The sequence below is a fragment of the Chlorocebus sabaeus genome, chromosome 11 (assembly GCF_047675955.1).
Source record: "Chlorocebus sabaeus isolate Y175 chromosome 11, mChlSab1.0.hap1, whole genome shotgun sequence".
NCBI lineage: Eukaryota > Metazoa > Chordata > Mammalia > Primates > Cercopithecidae > Chlorocebus > Chlorocebus sabaeus.
The window spans coordinates 40,500,775-40,519,847 of record NC_132914.1 but is presented as its reverse complement, the minus strand read 5'-3'; positions in this window follow the sequence as shown (position 1 = coordinate 40,519,847).

Genomic DNA, 19,073 nt, shown 5'->3' with positions numbered 1-19,073 from the left:
CCATCCTTGGGTTTACGGCCTGTGCTAATCCAGTATGACCTCATTTTAACCTAACTTACATCTGCAAAGACCTTTTTTCCAAATGAGGTCACATTCTGAGATTCTGGTGGATATGAATTTTGACACAATTCAACCCAGTACAGAAATATATAGGGAAAGTAATTTTTGTTTGTTTCTGTGGTTGCTTGTTTTATTTAATAATGTTACACCTGGAAAATTAAATGATTGAGTCCTTTGTGATACATACATGACGCCAATTCGAAAACCTATGTTTCCTAGAGATAGTGGGATAAAAATGGTAATGCTGTAGTAACTTAGCATCATTTCTTATGGCTTTCAACAACTGTTTTAACTCTTGAAATTATACAAATGTAGACAAGACTTATGGGATAGAACTGAATGAGATTTTGTATCTTATTCAGTTTCAGATTTTCTCTAGGATAGCATGATTTTAGAATAATCTGATTCCATGAGGAACAATTTAGACCTTTTGTTTACAACTTGCCAAAGGGGGAAAAAAATCTAGTTTATATAGTGTTTAAATAAATTGACTAGTTGGGGAGGGTATCATGTAGTTACAATTTGTTATCATTTTATTGGGATTAAAATAATTAACTTATATACCTCATTTCCTCATGGCATGACTAAAATAAAATAAACAGAACAAAAACAGATCCCTTACCTTGAAAAAGAAAACAGACAAAATTTCAAGACCAGCTACACCAGAGGTATTTGAAATAGTGAAGTCCATTCTCTCTTCACTGAGGTTTTATTACAAGAATTAAAATTCTGAATATTAAACCCACATTGGAGATAGCTATTAAAATAAGCAGGAAACGCAGAAAAGATAGTTCTCTTATATAATATTTTCATTTCTACTCTCATCCTGTATAGCTTTAACTAAAATGCAGCAATCTAAAAATGCATACATATTACTCTGGTGCCAGTGGAATAACCATAATTTTTATTTACCTTTCATTTCTTCCTGAAGGCAAAAATCTGAAAGGAAACACCTGCAGATTTTGCCTTATAGTCCTTGACTTTTCCAGCAATATGATCCACAGACTAGAGTTTGGACACTGTTTCATTTCAGATGGGATGAAGGGAAAATTGTAAAGTGCTTTTTACATACCCACCTGTTCTTTTCCCCTAGTGGCAACAACAGCTCCCCACTGGCTGGGTATACCAGCACATTTCCTATTCGAAGCCCACCGCTGGAAGCTCTGTACACGTGTCCCTCACAGCCAGCACCTGGGGACCATTACAACTACTACCTTACAGTGATGGGTGGTAGAGCTGGGAGCTGAACACTGTCCACTCCACCCAAGTTCTTCATCACTCACACTACACCCACTGCCCTTCCTCATCATATGTTGATTTTATAGATCGCAGAAAAGTAGCAATAATAAAAGCACCAGTCAGTTTCTCACAGACTCTGGAAAAATGTACTTGTATCTCAGAGGAATGTCTAGGTTGGATGCTATCTAGGTTTAATGCCTTTTTGCTTCATTGGGTAAAGCTATTTTAGTGTATTCCGTAACAAGCTCATGTTTGACAAATTGGTGTATATATAAAGATTTGTGGTATAATAAAATTAACTTTTTTCTTTTGCATGAATCAGAAACCAAAATAGAAAATAGCCTCTCCACTGATCGAATAAGTAAATATTGGGTGCCAAATATGTGCCAGGCAGGACTATTAGCACTAGGTATGCCAAAATCAGTAGAATAAAAGTGGTCTCTGCACTGAGCTTGTAGACAAACAATAAGCAAATAACTCTATAATTAGAAAGTGATAAATCTGATTAATTCTACAAAGGTAAAAAAAATGTTTAAAGGGATTTATGAGAGTAAATTATAAATTTGTAGTGTAGGCAACATGGAGGTTTCTGTGAGACCATGGCAGTAGAGATGAAATCTGATGAGTAGAAACTTACTAAGTGAAATCCAGAGGCTGGAAGCACTCCAGGTAGAGATAAATACACACAAAGATGTTAAGTGAGAAAAGAACAAGATGCATTCAAGGGTTCTGACCAGGAGATTGATGTGATATAGTTATCTGTGAACAATATGGTATCACTGTGGTAGGGAGCACTAAAAGAGGTTGCAGATGAAATCATAAGTTAAGTTCTGGCCAGGTTGTATTTAGGGTACTTGTGAGGCCTCCAGGAGAGATACCAAGCACACCAGATATACAGGTCTGAGACTCTGAAGAGACTCAATACGTTTGAGAGCCATTGACTTATTGAAGACAATTGCAGCTATGAGACAGAAAAGAGGAAAGGAGAAAGGAGTCCAGAAGCAAGCCTTCGCAGCTCCAATATTTACAGTTCAGATAGAGTCAAATGAGCCCGAAAAAGGACTCTCAAAGGGGAGGAGAGGAGAAAGCCTAGAACGGCTTTGTTCCAGAAGACAAGGGAAAAGATTGTTTTAAGGACAGAATGATTGGCTGTTGTGAAATCTGTTGAGAAATCAAGTAATATGAAAGCTGAACAGTATCCTTTAAGTTTGGGGCCTTAAGAATGATTGGTGACCTTAGCAGGAACCATTTCAGGAATGACGGGGGTGGAAGTTGAATTGAAGGGGGTTGAGGAGAGTGTAGGAAGTATGATGTTTGATGAAAATTTGCTATTTTGTGAGGCTGTATATGTTCATCATCTAACAGGATGAAAAATAATAACTCTCAATTTCTGGTTATGCTGTAGATTTCTTGGAGAGAGAAGGAGAGACAGAGAAAGAGAGGAGAAAAGAAAAGAAAGGAAGAAAAGAAAGAGAGAAAAAAATTATTTAACCCAAGGGCAAAAAATGAACCACAAACAAAGATGCTGACAAGTGATCTAAAAGTATTAGCATTACCTTCCATTTAAGACTTGGGGTAAGTTTTCACCTGGAATATGAAATGTTCACTAGTAAGATAAAATATTTCACTGCATTTTAAGAGCAGACTTTTATCTGATACAAATTCGGTTTAGTAAAACAATTTATGGTTTGTTAAATATCTTGTTTTAAGGTCTTTCACTTTAGCATGGCCAATGAAAGAAAGGTAGAAAAGGCCTCTTACAATGAAGAAATAGGCTTGCCATCCTGAATTACTATGTTTTTATCATAGTAACTTAATAAACACTATACTACTTACAATCTCCTAGTAAAAGGTCTTTGGGGACATAATTTTAATTATTGATACAGGTATACCTCATTGTATTCACTTCATTGCACTTCAGAGATACTGTGTTTTTCACAAATTGAAGGTTTGTGGCAACCTTGTATCAAGTAAGTCTGTTGGTGCCATTTTTCCAACAGCAAGTGCTCTCTTTGTGTCTCTGTATCAGTTACATTTTGGTAATCCTTGCAATATTCCAAACCTTTTCATCATTATTATATCTGTTATGGTGATCTGTGATCAGTAATCTTTGATGTTACTATTATAATCGTTTTTTGGGTGCTACAAACCATGCTCATATAAGGTGACAATCAAGCAATATATGTTGTGTGTGTTCTAACTGCTCCACCAACTGGCAATTCCCCATGCTCTGCCTCTCCTTGAGCTTCTCCATTCCCTGAGACACAACCATATTGGAATTAGGTCAATTAATAACCCTACAATGGCCTCTAAGTGTTCAAATGAAAATAAGAGTTGCACATCTCTCACTTTAAAACAAAAGCTAGATATGATTAAACTTAGTGAGGAAAGCGTGTCAAAAATTGACACAGGCTGAAAACTGGGCCTTTTGTAACAAACAGCTGCTAAGCTGTGACTGCAAAGGAAAAGTTCTTGAAGGTAATTAAAAGTATTACTCCAGTAAACACATGAATGATAGGAAAATGAAACAGCCTTATTGCTAATATGGAGATAGTTTTAGTAGTTCTGGATAAAAGATCCAACCAGCCACAACATTTCCTTAAGTCAAAGCCTAAACCAGAGCAAGCCTCTAATGCTCATCAATTCTACAAAGGCTGACAGAACTCAGGAAGCTCCAGAATAAAAGTTTGAAGCTAGCAGAGATAGGTTTATGAGGTTTAAGAAAAGAAGCCATCTCCATAACATAAAAGTGCAAGGTGAAGCAGCAAGTGCTGATGGAGAAGCCGCAGCAGGGTATCCAGAAGATCTAGCTAAGGTAATGGATGAAGGTGGCTGCACTAAACAGCAGATATTCCACGTAGATGAAATGGTTTTAAATTGGAGGAAGATAGCATCTAGGACTTTCATAGCTACAGAGGAGAAGTCAATGCCTGGCGTCAAAGCTTCAAAGAACAACAGGCTGACTCTCTTGTTAGGGGCTAAGGCAGCTGGTCACTATAAGATGAAGCCAAGGCTTATTGAACATTCTGAAAATTCTAGGGCCCTTAAGAGTGATGCTAAATCTACTTTGCCTGTGCTCTATTAATGGAACAACAATGCCTTGATGACACATCTGTTTATAGCATGGTTTATTGAATATTTTAAGCCCACTGTTGAGACTTACTGCTCAGAAAAAAAATTATTTTCAAAATATTACTGCTCACTGACAATGAACCTAGTCATCCAAGAACTCTGATAGAGGTTAGTGTTGTTTTTATGCCCACTAACACACCATCCATTCTGCAGCCCATAAATCAAGGAGTAATTTCATCTTTCAGATCTTATTACTTAAATATATTTTGTAAGTCTATAGCCTCCATAGATAATGATTCTTCTGATGAACAAGAGAAAAGTAAATTGAAAACCTTGGGGAAAGGATTCATCCTTCTAGATGGCATTAAGAACATTTGTATTTCAAGGAAGAGGGTCAAAAGATCAACAGTAATAGGAGTGTGGAAGAAATCATTCTAACCCCCACGAATGACCTGGAGGGCTTTAAGACTTCAGTGGAGGAGGTAACTGCAGATGTGATGAAAATAGCAAGAGAACTAGAATTAGATATGGAGCCTGAAGATGTGACTGAATTGTTGCAATCACATGATAAAACTTTAATGAATGACTAGTCGTTTCTTACGAATGAGCAAAGAAAGTGATTTGTTGAGATGGAATCTACTTCTGATGATGATGCTGTGAACATTGTTAAAATAACAACACAGAATATTACATAAACTTAGTTGATAAAGCAGCAGCAGAGTTTGAAAGACTTGACCCCAAAATTGAAAGACGCTCTACTGTGGGTAAAATGCTATCAAATACCATGTGCTGCAGATAAATCTTTCATGGAAAGAAGAGTCAATTGATAATGCAAACTTCTTGTTGTTGGGGCTGTTGTCTTTTTTAAGAAATTCTCACAGCCACCTCAACCTTCACCTGATTAGTCAACAGCCATCAACATCAAGGCAAGATCCTCCACCAGGAAAAGATTATAACTTGTTGAAAGTTCAGGTGATCGTTAGCAATTTTTAGCAACACAGTATTTTTAAAATTAAAGTATGCACATTATTTTTATAGACATAATGCTATGAACACTTACTAGACTACAGTATAGTATAAACATAATTTTAATATGCACTGGGAAACCAGAAAATTCTCACTTTCTTGCCATATTCACTTCATTGCATTGGTCTGGAACTGAACCAACAATATCTCCAAAGTATGCCTGCATACTGAACATCATACATTACTATAGCAAGTAGTTTCAAATAAAATAATTCACATTTTTTAAACCTACATTTTGTTCATCCTAACTTCTCCATCTGTTTTCTACATTACCTTAATCCTTCCAACCCCAATTCAGCCGCTCTCATTTGATCCCTTCCATTGACTTAATTCTATTGTCAACCATTAGACCTTTTGTTACACTTGAGGTTCTTCTAGGTCCCTCTCCAACTTTGAATATTCTCCTTTTCCCTTTCTCTCACTGCCTAGCACAAATGGAAAAATCACTCACACTTTCCACACACCCTCAAAGCCATAGAATAGAAAATGAGTTTATTAGTAATATGTTTTATCAAAAAAAAAAAAAAGAGAGAGAGAGAGAGAGAGAGAGAGGAACATTCTTGCAGGGAAGCTCTGTGACAAGGATCTCTCCTGAGTCTCACACACACACACACACACACACACACACACAGAGAGAGAGAGAGAGAGACACATATGTCCAGATAAACCAATCCAGCTAAAAATGTATATATAGTTTGTTTATTTCCTCCCACATTCTGTTAGAAGTTTTCTCTTTTACACTTTGTAGAACCCTTATCAAGGCCCACTTGAGCAAAGCCTATCAAACCAAACTGACCAAAATATAAACATAAGTACCAACAGAGGAATTTAGTTCCAATGATCCTGACCTTTATAAATGTTAAACTTTTAGAACCTCTTACAATGGAACACAGAACTTCCATAAAACTATTTTCTTCCACCAGGAGTGCTAAGAAATAGTGATGCTGGGAGAGGAGAAAAACAGAATAGAAAGAATGAGAACACACCATGCTATCCAACCCAATTCTCCTGTTCCGTCCCCCAGAATGGTCCTCATCGAAGCAGAACAATCAAAAGAGGATGAGAAGACCAATTTGTTTCTACAATAAAAAATAATGATAATCCACATTTTATTTGAGCATTGACTGTGTGTCAAAATGGCTATATATGATTTGTTGCATATAGGTCACTTACAAAAATTCCAACGTCAGTTCATGTATAGGCCACTTTTTGGAGCCAACAATTACAAGGAAAGAATAAAACTTGTGACTCACTCTCAAGACTTTCATTAGTGTTCCTTCAACCACAAGGATCTAGTTTCTATACATAATCTGTTTCCTGATCCTCAGGACCCCCTACTAGTTAACATTATAAATATGCAGCACTTTATATTTATGTACTCATTACTCTCAACTATTCCATGTTCCAGAACTCATCAGCCCTCTTGTTTTCATAGCACCATATCTTTACTGCAAACAGTCTCATCTTGCTGATGTCTATATTTTTAATAAATGTGCCCTCATTCTCCCATATTATTCAGGTCAAAATCTTGGCATGTTCTGTGATTCTGCCCTCTCTCAGCCTCCCAAATCCAATCGGTTATCAAGTTCTATAATAATAGCAACCATTTTTAAATGCCTATTCTGTACCAAACTGTGGATTTATAAAATGTTTACATTTACTCACACTGCATTCTGGTTGTGCAAAGAAAATGCAGTTTTTTTCTCTAATACTGCTCTTTTACTCCTGGGTTCTACTTAGGAGGGTAGCAGAAAAAAAAAAGAAAAAAAAAAAGAAAAAAAAAGATTGGTTCAATCTAGTTAATGGAACAATTTAAATGGTTCGTTTAGGTAACATGCAGTCTCTTGGGGCAAAAATGTTAAATCTTTCGTGTATCCTTCTTTCTCCCTCTGCTTTCTCCCAGATGGCATTTTGGTGACACCTCATGATGGCAAAACTGGATGGCATCCTTGGACAGAAGTGTATATCTTCACTTCTCCCTGGGCTGCCTCCTGAACTGGTGACAATGGGCATCACTGGCCTTGTCTCTGGGAATTTTTGTTGCATCTACTGCTGAAGTCTGTGCTTCTCACTCTGGCCCAGTCCTCTTCCCTGCTGCTTTGTTCCACTTCGAATGCTTCTAGTTCCTCCCACTGTCCACTGCCAGCTTCTGGTATAGGGTAAGCATGGCCCTTTCTGCAACTGTACCAGTGGCAGGGCCACACCGGCTCTCTACTTAGCTGTTCTCTGTGACCCTTCTGTGGGCCTCTAGAACATTCTGGTTCTAGTTCACAGCACACAGGAATTGAAAACAGCTCAGAAATTGTAAACTCTGGCTCTCTGTTTAAAGAAACTAAAGAGATGGAGTTACTCTGGTTGAGCTCCTTCTACCCTCTTAGACTCCTGCAGGAGAGCCCTGAGTCACTCAGTCTCAAGAATCTTCACCCCTGGCTGTTTTGCCTCTCCCATCTTCCTGTGCCCACAGCCCCTGAAATTGAAGTGGTCAAGACCCCTCCCCCTTTTTCTTCCTGGCTAGATATGACCTCCTCTATGTAAATCTCCATTTGTCTCCTTCTCAATGATAATCTTCATTGCCAACTGATTATTAGTTCCTCTGGAAGCAGGCTCCATTATGTCCCATACATTTGACCATAATACTTGTGAAATTGTATGTCCCCACTCTGCTTTCACAGTTTTGTCTCCCATCAGCTCTTCCATATACAAACTTTCATCACATGGTGCTTTTTCAGTTGACAATTTTATATCATATAGGCTTTTGAAAATATCTATGACTTTTGTTTCCCAGTTTAATAATATCTGAACCACCCTCCACACCCGCCCCCCAACAAAATATGCTCTGCAAAGTAACATACCAACATCGCTCTTAAGGGAAAGGTACTCTCAACAATGTTCTTGATGCAACACCTTCTGGTTTGAGACTACTGAGGGAGCACATTAGAATATGTACCATATTTGGATGAACTCAGAGCATTTTGTTTTGTGAATGGAATTGAAAGTCAGCAACTTTCCCACCTCTTCATTCTCTTGTACTCATTGTACTATTTCCATATGTCCTGAAACACTCATTTTTAACCTTTATTTTCCTTGAAGATGTTTTTCTGTACTATTACCTGATTTTTAAATGAGTCACAAAGAAGTTGCCTGCTGAAAGTAGATCATCTGACTCTTTATGCCTTCCAAGGAATGACCTTCCTCATCCCCACCACCAATGCACCTATCACACTTCTCTTCCCACTTTGTTGAGTACAAAAAAAAACCTTCCTTATGTTGAATTGTATGTCCTAAAGTAAAACAAGAGAGTTAAATGTATATATTTTTCTGTGAATATTATTTGGATACATATCTCAGTTTGAGATGGAATGCATCACAATTTTCCCATTAAAATTAATGAAAAAAATAATTCATTGGCTTTTAACTTAGTAACAGTTTTCAGGAAAAAAAAAAAAAAGGAATATATATCATCCTTTTATGTTCTTTCTTCTCTCCTTTCTCCCATCCTTTTCTTCCTTCTTAATTCTTAACAAGCACTTAGGAGTGACTAATATATACACAGTGACCAAGACCCTTCCTTGACGATTCTCTCATGGTCTGATGCAGTGGTTCTCAAGGGCATGGGGGAGCAATTTTGCCCCTCTGTCCCCTCGGGGACATTTGACGATATCTGGAGATAGTTTTGGCTGTCACAAATCCAATATGGCAGGGAGAAAGGTATACGACTGGCATATAGTGGATAGAATTTAGGGATACTGCTAAGCATTCTAGAATGCACAGAACATACCCCCCAGAAAGGAATTATCTGCTCCCAAAGGTCAGTGATGCTGAGGATAAGAAACCTTGCTCTGATGGGTCCTATCTTTTCTGCTACAAGGCCATTCACAATAGAATTCTTCCCTTTTGTCATTTCTCTACCCTCATCTCAACTTTGAAAATTCTAAATTCTTTTTTGAAGGCCATATAGAATGTCACTCTCTTTTTGATGCCTTTCTTAATTCCTGCTACTGAATGTGATGCCTTCTTTCTCTTGAACCCCACAGTATGTTTAATGTAACTCTTTCAAAGATTTTGCCAAGCTACTGTTCTCTAATCAAATTATTAATATTTTTCTCCATGAATTTAGTGCTTCCTATTGGCATTTTGAGAAAGTTGCTATCTTAGTCCATTTGTGTTGCTCTAACAAGGTACCTAAGACTGGGCAGTTTACAGCAACAGAAATGTGTTTCTCACAGGTCTGGAGGCTGGAGTCCAGATGAAGGCACTGGCAGTTTCAGTGTCTAGTGAGGGTTGCTCTCTGCTTCAAGATGGTCTCTTCAACAGTGTGTCATCACATAGCACAAGACAGTGAACACCCTCTTCAAGCCCTTTGTATGAGGTCCCTAGTTTCATTCATGAGCACTCCACCCTTATGACTGAATCACATTCCAAAGGCCCTACCTCCTAATAGTTTCACATTGGCCATTAAGTTTCAACACATGATTTTTGGAGGACACATTTCAGACCACAGCAATTGCTTAATCTCATTGGACCTTAATTTTATTATTTGCACAATAAACAGGGACAAGGTGATGCCTCAGTACTCTTTCCAGCTCCCCATATTTGATCTCTTCCTTATCAATAGTGTGCAATTCTTACCCCCACATACCAGTATTCAAATGAAGTCCTACCTCTGCAGAATTCTTGTTCTAACTTGTCACACTAGCACCCACCATCATCCATTACAATTCTTTTCATAATAATTATACAGTTTTAGATCAGTTTTCTGGGGAATTGAAAAAAATCAAAGAGGTGACTACGAATTTATTGATAGACACATAAAGATTATGGTGATTTAAATACGAGTGTCCAAAGTGGTTATAAATATCAAGGGGAGAGGGCTACCTCTCTATTTCATTCTATGTTTTTGAATCCTTTAATCCAAGTGGAATTTAAAGCACTGTCCTACCACTTATCCCTGTAATCTGTCTGCTTAGTGTGGTTTCTGTGAACCTTGGAAACAACTTATGTATTATGTAAATAATGAGGTGTAATATCATAAAAAATGAGATAATTACATAGCATTTTGAAGATACAACTAAATTGTTTACATTTTTTAAATCAAAGTAGTAACATATTTCAACTTTATGTTTAGTCAAAATAGAGATTTGAAACATAGGGGTTTTTATAACATGTCAGTCTATTTTTAATTTTTTAATAAATCATTCCACAATTAACCATGTGGTCTCTTTGAATTAACTCTACCTCATAGTGTTCTTCAGAAACTCTAATTATACCTTAGATTATCATTTAGAACACCTGCTCTTGTGGGTTTCAGTAATGTTAGCCTTGAATATTTTGACATAAAGAACTATAATCATTGGGAATTTTATGATGTTTAAAAAGTATTCTATGTGCCACCTTTCTAGCTAACTTTACCCTGTTTTATATGCCATGACTCTTTGCTTATTGAAGCTATTGTCCATCATCTTTCATCTTGAGTTACTAATCTAAGGAAATATGGATAGTTAGCCTGAGAGCCAAGAGCATCCAGAAGTCCAGTGTCCTTATTCTCAGCTTATATGACTTATACCAATCATCACTATATTGGAAAAAAACAGGGAGGCTCTGAGCATGGTTCCGAGAAAGCCCATCCTCCTACCTAATGATATTCATAGGCAAAATGTGTCAAGCTCTGAATGAGGTAAAGAATAACATATGCATGATGACATTTTTATTTCAACATACTAATTTAAATGTCCATAGGTACTTTGTGTCCATACCCTGCAGATTTGCCCAGACTAAAGACCAGTGGCCACAAGTGGAAGCCAATTGCACAAACTATTCCCTATTATTTTTCAAACTTCTGTTGTCAATCTCATTCTTAACTGACATATGATAAATTTCAATTTTTAACTCTGTTGACATGCCAAGGACAGATTAGAAATGTGATATCTAGCTTTAAGAAGTTCCTTTGGTGGCTTTGAACAAGTTTGAGAGACATATTATCTTAAGCAACCTCATTTCTCCCAGGATGCTATACTTATAGTTTAGGGTTCTAAGCAAATAGGCCTTACTCCAAATGCACTATCGACTCAGCATATTGATGATTCATTGCTTCTTTGTAACCAATCAAATGTGACTATATTTTATCATATCACTCCCACTTATCCCACCCCATCCAACTTTCTTATCCCAAGTGTTTTATGAAAAAGTTTGATACATATCTAACCATTAACAATTCTAGTTGATAAACTAGGATACTTTACTGTGATAGTCTTAAAACTGAAGTTATACAATTAGTATAATTAAAGGAAGAGGTTTCAAATTATATGTGCCAGGTGCAATATGAAAAACAGCCAACCCTAGAAGTGATAGCAGGTGAGAAATTATGCAGGCACCCCCATGAATCCAAAATTTGGAATTTATATATTACAGCTACTCCTATATAAGTAGACTACATCTTGTAAAACTGCTTGGTATGGTCTAACAGCACATTAGATGTATAGAGCTGTTTTTACCACTTGACCTAGTTTTTACTGCCCAGGGAGGCAAATGTTAAATGAAACGCCTCTCCTTTCCTGCACTCACTCTCCTCCCCTGCCATAGATATCATCAAAATAGATTTAGATTTTATTTTAGTTTTCTATGACTAGTTCTATGTCCCTTTGGCCCAATCAGTAACTATCTACTCAAATTTTTTTAAAGATAGCAAGCTATATCCCATCCCCAGGGCATAAAACCCAGAGGCCATCCATTTCAGTGTTTTATAAATAAGGTTTTGCCAAAGCAGCATTAGTGGAATCTTGTCACAATTAAATCCCAATAGTGCTCAAGCTTTGCATTAAGCTGCTGCCCTTGACCTGTGGGAGAGGTGATTTGCCATTAGGTTTATTAGAGTATCTCTGGAGCATGTTAGAGAAGCATTTTTTCCTAAATTCAAGATGGATGGGAGTTCACACATAATCAAAGATAGGTTCATTTAGCCCAGCTGTACAACTAAGATTTTGACAGAAGACTGATATTTGAGTCACAGAATCATCAAACTTAAGGGCCAGAAGGAATGTTGAGAGGATCTGTTCCTCTCTGAATGGATGAGTAAATAAAGAAATCTCCATTAAGGAGCAAATGCATAAGTTTATTATTGCTAAGGAAACATAACAAGGATTGGTCATCTAATTTGCCACCTCCCGCTGCACCCCTCTCCTGCCCTCCCCAAAGAAGAGACCAAGGACTCTAATAGCTATGTATAAGCGTTCACAACAAGTCACAAGGAAAATATTAGCATTATCCACATTTTGAATATTCCAGAAGCAAGAGAGCCTACCTGGCTTACAGTTTTTGCCTGTAAGTCACTGATTTATACGAGGAAGTCAACAATGTCCAATTTGGCTGTCACAAAAATGGTTAGCAAGAAATACACAAATGGCTTTTGGGGCTCAGAGAGAAAACAACACAAGCCACTGCTTTCTATGCTACACTTGCTTCTATCAAAGACAATAATCTAACCAAAGAAATTATTTGTGCCTAGGAGATATTTTCTATGCAAACCAAATGTCTATGGTGTTTCAGCTTCAAGATCTCTGTGATACTTCATCACATCTCCCCTTCATCCGCAATAGTCACTTCTTAGAAGGGGACCAACTTGCCAAAGGGAAGCAGCCATTGGATAATGGCGACCAGCAGACTGGGAATGGGATGTGTACCACCTGGCAGAAACCAGTGGAATCATCACCAGGTCTCACATCATCTGGGGAGCTGTCCCAGAAGACAGATGAGGATAGAGAAGTAACTATCTGTGGCTATCTCCGCAGAGCACATTTTCCAGTCCAAGAGTAGTGAAAACTGACCCATGTCCTCACAGACAGATAACCAGGTCTTATCCTTTCTTTCCCCTCCAAGTATACCTCAAAAATGGATAGCCAGTCCACTGATGACTAGACTAGCGTTAGGCGCTGTTGGTAGAAAAAGGAAGAAGAAACAGGTGACTTTGATATATCCCCCAAATCAGCTGCAGGCAGGCTGTACACCTGAAAGTAGAGGATGGAAATTTTTTTAAAGGAACTGAGGGAAGTTGAATCCTCCTGCTCTTAGTTCTATTCTCCATCAAAAATTCTCAGTGTTTTGCTGACCAAGACCACTTTTTGTTCATATGCCTATTTTAAATTTCAAAAAGAAATGAATGCTAAAGAAAACAAATCTCTATGTAATTTTGGAATTCCTTCAAAATTTGAAATCCAACTTGGTATATTTCAACATACATCTATCTGGTACCTCCAGTGGGCATGGAGGCAGGATGTTGCAGTTGAAAGGGCATGAAACTTGTAATCAACAACTTGAATCTTAGTTTAGCCAATTACAGGCTATTTAAACTTGTATTGGCACATAAACCTTTGACCTTTTCTTTCATCATCTGTAAAATAAAAACAATAACCTGAATTTCACAATGTTCTCAGTATTAAATAAGGTGATATATGTGCAAAAGGTCATAGGAATGCAGTTAATACCATTTTAGTTACAACACCTTTTCACCCTTCCAAAAGAGTGAAAGGTACAGTTTGGGAAGGTGCAGTTTGATAGAAGCAGCAGCTTAAATGCATATGGTTTGTTTCCCAATAATTTCAGAGAAGGGACTATGTGAAGCCTTTTTTAAAGTTAGCCACCCTGTTGTCCAATAGTCCTTCATTTTATATATTGTATGTTTCTTATCTCTAATCCTCTTTTATAAGCAGCTTGTACTCCAATCATGGATATTACCTCTTGAATTCTTTTTGACCTGGAACGAAAATGTAAATGTGCATTAAGGAGAAAAAGTCCAACCCGTATATCATATTTATGATTGACTCTGCTAGCAGAGACATGGAATAATTTTTATTTTCTCAATGAATTCAACTTCTCCATGTTACTCATTAATTTTTTTGTGAGTAGAAAGCTGACATTTAAATACATTCTGCCTCATACTAACTGAACATTATTCTAGGGTTTTCAACAGACTGAAGCCTAGACTTCCTTCTTTAATTACATGCTTATGTTCTTGCTCCAAAATGCTCCAAAATGTGTTGCTGAATCATAAATTGTTCTGAGACCATTGTTGGTGGGGTGAGTAGGGAGGGGGTTAAGATAAAATGGCTACACTGTAGGTATTGCTCCTGGGTGCTTGGATCAGCATGCATGTTCTTGTTAAAAATAATAACAATAATTTCTTAAAAAATATATCTTTCTGAGCACAAAGACCAAAGTGGAAATCTCCTTTATCCTTAAGGACAAAGGTGTCAGGTTCTGGGCCTTTGTGCTTCCCATAGAGTCATTGGCTTAGTTCTGATCCTTCTTTGCTTTCACATCTTTTACTATAGTAAAACACAAATGTAAATCTTTTGGAACTTAATCATTAATTTTTCAATTAAAAATTTCTTTAAAAGAAAATTAGTTCTGGAAAGGTGTTTATTTTGAAATCTGCTATGCATATTCTAGAGTGCATTTTCACTGATATATTTATCTTTTGTTGCTATAGGTTCTAAATGAGCAATGTATTGAGTTCCATTTCGCACTGATTATAACTTCCATGTATGAATATGAAGAGAAACAAAGAGAGCGTATATTAGTCATGTTTTTATTTTCTATATTTTATGATGCTCTGACATCTTGGGGCCTGAGGAGCTAGGAGAGATTGTTCTTTCCCAGGGTTAGCTATTTCCTAGATATAGGAAAAAAGTTGACTGGAGTAAGACTTTGATATGCAAATCAGCAATCCTGAGTTCATACCCTCCCACACCCGCCTCCTTTTATCATCAGTCTCCTGGAATCCAGAACACCACCCCCTGCCCTAAATCACCTGAAGGCCAAGGTACTAAACAACTAGAGACCACCCCTATAGCCCAAAGCCCACTGAAATTCAAACTAGCCAATCCTAACTAAGCCTGTTTACCTTTCTTGTCCTGTTGCTTCCTAAAGAAACCACAATAAAGGCTTTTGGCCATGCTTTCTCCTTCTTTGCTCCTGACTCCAGACCATGCCTGGTGTTTCCCCATGTCGCCTTGTATGGCACAGCGTGCCCCCTCCTCTTAGGAACTGTGAATTGTTTCCTGATCGGTTGCCCTCACCATATCTGAATAATGATAAAACCTACATTTATGAGATGTTGAGAGAGATGAAGAAGAAAGCAGATAAAGAAGAGGAGGAGGAGAAGAAAAAGAGGAAGAGGAGGGGGAAGAGGAGGGAAGAAAAAAGGAGAAACAGAAAGTGAGGAGGAGAAAAAAAGATAAAACAAGGGAATGAAAAAGAGAGATAAGCTCTGCTTTTGTGGAGTTTTTTGTTTTTTTGTTTTTTTTGAGATGGAGTGTCACTCTGTCGCCAGGCTGGAGTGCAGTGGCGCCATCTCAGCTCACTGCAACCTCCGTCTCCGGGTTCAAGTGATTCTCCTGCCTCAGCCTCCTGAGTAACTGGGATTACGGATGCACTCCACCACACCCAGTTAATTTTTGTATTTTAGTAGAGAAGAGTTTCACCATGTTGGCCAAGATGGTCTCGATCTCTTGACCTCATGATCCACCCACCTCGGCCTCCCAAAGTGCTGGGATTACAGGCGTGAGCCACCACACCTGGCCGCCTTTGTGGAGCTTTTAATCCAAGTGTCAGAGGCGTTTGAACCAGGGCAACTCCATCTTGAAAGGGACTGGGTAAAATGGGGCTGAGACTTACTGGCTGCATTCCCAGATAGCTAGGCATTCTAAGTCATAAGATGAGATAGGAGGTCAGCACAAGATACAGGTCATAAAGTCCTTGCCCATAAAACAGGTTGCAGTAAAGAAGCTGGCCAAACCCAACCAGAACCAAGATGGCAACAAGAGTGATCTCTGGTCGTCCTCACTGCTACATGCCCACCAGTGCCATGACAGTTTACAAATGCCATGGCAAAGTCAGCAAGTTACCCTATATGGTCTGAAAGGGGGAGGCATGAATAATTCACCCTTTATTTAGCATACAATCAAGAAAATAACCATAAAAATGGGCAACCAGCAGCCCTATGGAGCAGCCATTCTTTTATCCCTCTACTTTTTAAATAAACTTGTTTTCACTTTACTGACTCGCCCCAAGACTTGCAAGAGATATAAGAATCATCTCTCAGGGTCTGGATCAGGACCCCTTTTCAGTAACATGAATGGGAAGGCTAGGACCTAGCTTAGTACATGAAGCATAATAGAAATAAATCAACTATTCACTAAAGAAAAACCATGTAGAAGAATTAAGAATCTTCAAAGGATATCAAAAGTAAAACTAGTTATAGTTGTACGTAATTTTATGAAGTGGAAGTTGAAATCAATGGAATAATGATATTAATATTTAACTTGAAATACGAAGGTTCAATTTTCCGTTATTTAAATAAAGAAACATAAAAGCACTTGCTTTGCAGGGTCATTGTGAAGACTTAATACAATAATCTGTCTAAGCAACAAGGAAAGTGCCTGGCACATAGAAGATGCTCAATCAATGTGACTTCTCATCCTTTTCTGTTCATAGCTGTCACATTAATTTAAATATATAAAATAAAGAAATTTCTGTCTATGTCATTTAACAGTGGGGTGAAGGATGGGACACTGAAGGATTTTCAAGGAAGTAGACTGCATGTTCTCTAGTAGTAGTGAACACTGAGAACAGTAGAGCCTTATCAAAAGGTATCCCAGAGATTATAAATTAGAAGGTCTGGGTTGTAGCTAGAGACTTTTTTTTTTAAGTTCCACAGTTTATTCTGATACGAACTTTCTGTTGAGGACTCTTAAAAACTCCTTCTCAGGTGGAATGTTTGTTGTATGAAATTATGATGCTGCTATGTTTCTCTTTTTATTGAAACTTCTATTTTTAACTGACAAATAATAATTGTATATATTTACAGGATGCAATGTGATCTTTTGATATATGCATACAGTGGGGGATGATTATATCAAGCTAATAACACATTCATCACCTCTCATACTTATCATTTTTTGTAGTAAGAACATTTAATATCCACTCTCTTAGCAATTTTGAAATATATAAGACATTAACTATGGTCGCTATGTTGTACAATAGATCTCAAAAAATTATTCCTCTTGTTTAACTGAAACTTTATACATTTGATATACATTTGACCAACATCTCTTCATTCCAATTTCTCACCCTTGCTTCCAGTAACCATCATTCTACTCTCTGCTTCTGTTAATTCAACTTTGTAAAATTCCACATAAAAGTGAGATCGTGTAGTATTTGTTCTTCTGTGCCTGGCTTATTTCAGTTAGCATAATGCCCTCCAGGTTCATCCATGTTGTTACAAATGACAGAATTCTCTTCTTTCTTAAGGCTGAATAGTATTCTATTGTATAGAGATACTACGTATTATTTATCTATTCATACATTAATCAACACTTAGATTGATTCCATATGTTGGCTATGGTGAATAATGCTGAATGAACCTGGGAGTGCAGATACCTCTTCAACATACTGATTTCAATTCTTTGGATATATACCCAGTAGTGAGATTGCTGAATTACATGGTAATTTTATTTTTAATTTTTTGAGGGACCTCCATGGCTTTTCTCATAATGGCTCTACTAATTTGTATACCCACCCACAGTGTACAAGGGTTTCCTTTTCTCCACGTTTTCACCAACGTATGTTATATTTTGTCTTTTTATTAATAGCAATTCTAACAAGTATAAGGCGATAGCTCATTGTGACTTTAATATGCCTTTCCTTGATGAGGAGTGAAATAGAGGATCTTTTAACATATCTGTTGGCCATTTTTATGTCATCTTTGAGAAATATCTATTCAGGTCCTTTGCCCATTTTTTAATTGGGTTATTTATTTTTTTTGCTATTGAGTTGAGTTCCTTATGTGTTTTAGATTTTAACCCCTTCTCAGATACATGGTTTGCAAATATTTTCTCTCAGTCTCTGAGTTGTCTCCTCACTCTGTCATTGCCTTTGGTGTGTAGAAGATTTTTAGTTTGATGCAATCCAATTAGTCTATTTATGCTTTTGTTGACTGTGCTTTTGCAATCACATCTAAAACAATTTTCTCCCAGTAGTTTCGTGGTTTGGAGTCTTATACTTAAGTCTTCAATCCCTTTTGAGTTTATTGTTGTATGTGGTATAAGATAAGGGTCCAATTTCATTCTTTTTTTTTTTTTCTGTGACACAGCCTCAGGAGTTCCTGAGGACATGTGTCCCCCAATTTCATTCTTCTGCATACAGATATTTAGTTTTCCCAACATTTATTTAAGAGATTGTCATTTCCATTGCATGTTCTTGGCATCTATTGATAATCAATTGACTGTAAACACATGAGTTGATTTCTGGACTTTCTATTCTGTTCCATTAGTCAAAGTGTCTGTTTTTATGCCAATATCATGCTGTTTTGATTACTATAGCTTTGTAATATATTTTGAAGTCAGATAGTGTGACACATCTACCACATTTCTAATTATTTATCTTTTTGTACATTCAATGAGATTTCATTTAATACTTACAGTGTACCAAGAACTAAGCTAGACACCAAAGATACAAAAAATAAGGTGTAATTGATGATCCCAGGGACATCTTTAGTGAGGAACACAAACTTCAGAACTAACCATTATAGGAAAGAGGTACTATTATATAAATATATTTAATGTGTAATGAAAGCACAGAGGAGGGAACTCTGCCATGGCCTTATTATGGATTCAATTGCAACT